Here is a 3161-nt window from a genome sequence, read left to right as displayed (position 1 = left end):
CAGCCAGAGTTCCAGGGTGATTGGTGGTAGGTACCGGTGGGGGGGGCAGCGGGAGAAACCTACATCCCCATGCCCAGCCAGAGTTCCAGGGTGATTGGTGGTAGGTCCCGGTGGGGGGGCAGCGGGAGAAACCTACATCCCCATGCCCAGCCAGAGTTCCAGGGTGATTGCTGGAAGGACCCGGTGGGGGCAGCGGGAGCAACCTGCATCCCCATGCCCAGCTAGAGTTCCAGGGTGATTGGTGGTAGGTCCCGGTGGGGGGGCAGCGGGAGCAACCTGCATCCCCATGCCCAGCCAGAGTTCCAGGGTGATTGGTGGTAGGTCCCGGTGGGGGGGCAGCGGGAGCAACCTGCATCCCCATGCCCAGCCAGAGTTCCAGGGTGATTGCTGGAAGGACCCGGTGGGGGGGCAGCGGGAGCAACCTGCATCCCCATGCCCAGCTAGAGTTCCAGGGTGATTGGTGGTAGGTCCCGGTGGGGGGGGGCAGCGGGAGCAACCTGCATCCCCATGCCCAGCCAGAGTTCCAGGGTGATTGGTGGTAGGTACCGGTGGGGGGGGCAGCGGGAGAAACCTACATCCCCATGCCCAGCCAGAGTTCCAGGGTGATTGGTGGTAGGTCCCGGTGGGGGGGCAGCGGGAGCAACCTGCATCCCCATGCCCAGCCAGAGTTCCAGGGTGATTGGTGGTAGGTCCCGGTGGGGGGCAGCGGGAGCAACCTGCATCCTCATGCCCAGCCAGAGTTCCAGGGTGATTGGTGGTAGGTCCCGGTGGGGGGGCAGCGGGAGAAACCTACATCCCCATGCCCAGCCAGAGTTCCAGGGTGATTGCTGGAAGGACCCGGTGGGGGGGCAGCGGGAGCAACCTGCATCCCCATGCCCAGCTAGAGTTCCAGGGTGATTGGTGGTAGGTCCCGGTGGGGGGGGCAGCGGGAGCAACCTGCATCCCCATGCCCAGCCAGAGTTCCAGGGTGATTGCAGGTAGGTCCCGTTGGGGGCCAGCGGGAGCAACATGCATCCTCATGCCCAGCCAGAGTTCCAGGGTGATTGGTGGTAGGTACCGGTGGGGGGGGCAGCGGGAGAAACCTACATCCCCATGCCCAGCCAGAGTTCCAGGGTGATTGGTGGTAGGTCCCGGTGGGGGGCAGCGGGAGAAACCTACATCCCCATGCCCAGCCAGAGTTCCAGGGTGATTGCTGGAAGGACCCGGTGGGGGGGCAGCGGGAGCAACCTGCATCCCCATGCCCAGCTAGAGTTCCAGGGTGATTGGTGGTAGGTCCCGGTGGGGGGGGCAGCGGGAGCAACCTGCATCCCCATGCCCAGCCAGAGTTCCAGGGTGATTGGTGGTAGGTCCCGGTGGGGGGGCAGCGGGAGCAACCTGCATCCTCATGCCCAGCCAGAGTTCCAGGGTGATTGGTGGTAGGTCCCGGTGGGGGGGCAGCGGGAGCAACATGCATCCCCATGCCCAGCCAGAGTTCCAGGGTGATTGCTGGAAGGACCCGGTGGGGGGGCAGCGGGAGCAACCTGCATCCCCATGCCCAGCTAGAGTTCCAGGGTGATTGGTGGTAGGTCCCGGTGGGGGGGGCAGCGGGAGCAACCTGCATCCCCATGCCCAGCCAGAGTTCCAGGGTGATTGCAGGTAGGTCCCGTTGGGGGCCAGCGGGAGCAACATGCATCCTCATGCCCAGCCAGAGTTCCAGGGTGATTGGTGGTAGGTACCGGGGGGGGGGGCAGCGGGAGAAACCTACATCCCCATGCCCAGCCAGAGTTCCAGGGTGATTGGTGGTAGGTCCCGGTGGGGGGCAGCGGGAGAAACCTACATCCCCATGCCCAGCCAGAGTTCCAGGGTGATTGCTGGAAGGACCCGGTGGGGGGGCAGCGGGAGCAACCTGCATCCCCATGCCCAGCTAGAGTTCCAGGGTGATTGGTGGTAGGTCCCGGTGGGGGGGGCAGCGGGAGCAACCTGCATCCCCATGCCCAGCCAGAGTTCCAGGGTGATTGGTGGTAGGTCCCGGTGGGGGGGCAGCGGGAGCAACCTGCATCCTCATGCCCAGCCAGAGTTCCAGGGTGATTGCAGGTAGGTCCCGTTGGGGGCCAGCGGGAGCAACATGCATCCCCATGCCCAGCCAGAGTTCCAGGGTGATTGCTGGAAGGACCCGGTGGGGGGGCAGCGGGAGCAACCTGCATCCCCATGCCCAGCTAGAGTTCCAGGGTGATTGGTGGTAGGTCCCGGTGGGGGGGCAGCGGGAGCAACCTGCATCCTCATGCCCAGCCAGAGTTCCAGGGTGATTGCTGGAAGGACCCGGTGGGGGGGCAGCGGGAGCAACCTGCATCCTCATGCCCAGCCAGAGTTCCAGGGTGATTGCAGGTAGGTCCCGTTGGGGGCCAGCGGGAGCAACATGCATCCCCATGCCCAGCCAGAGTTCCAGGGTGATTGGTGGTAGGTCCCGGTGGGGGGGCAGCGGGAGCAACCTGCATCCCCATGCCCAGCCAGAGTTCCAGGGTGATTGGTGGTAGGTACCGGTGGGGGGGCAGCGGGAGAAACCTACATCCCCATGCCCAGCCAGAGTTCCAGGGTGATTGGTGGTAGGTCCCGGTGGGGGGGCAGCGGGAGCAACCTGCATCCCCATGCCCAGCCAGAGTTCCAGGGTGATTGGTGGTAGGTCCCGGTGGGGGGCAGCGGGAGCAACCTGCATCCTCATGCCCAGCCAGAGTTCCAGGGTGATTGCAGGTATGTCCCGGTGGGGTGGAAGGAGGGGGGCAGCGGGACCAACCTGTGTCCCTATGCCCAGCCAGAGTTCCAGAGTGATTGCAGGTAGGTCCCGTTGGGGGCCAGCGGGAGCAACATGCATCCCCATGCCCAGCCAGAGTTCCAGGGTGATTGCAGGAAGGACCCGGTGGGGGGGGGCAGCGGGAGCAACTTGCATCCCCATGCCCAGCCAGAGTTCCAGGGTGATTGCAGGAAGGTCCCGGTGGGGGGCCAGCGGGAGCAACCTGCATCCCCATGCCCAGCCAGAGTTCCAGGGTGATTGGTGGTAGGTCCCGGTGGGGGGGCAGCGGGAGCAACCTGCATCCTCATGCCCAGCCAGAGTTCCAGGGTGATTGCAGGTAGGTCCCGTTGGGGGCCAGCGGGAGCAACATGCATCCCCATTCCCAGCCAGAGTT

The sequence above is a fragment of the Rhinoderma darwinii genome, chromosome 4 (genome assembly GCF_050947455.1).
Source record: "Rhinoderma darwinii isolate aRhiDar2 chromosome 4, aRhiDar2.hap1, whole genome shotgun sequence".
NCBI classification, from domain to species: Eukaryota; Metazoa; Chordata; class Amphibia; order Anura; family Rhinodermatidae; genus Rhinoderma; species Rhinoderma darwinii.
Note: the sequence above shows the minus strand (reverse complement) of the source record.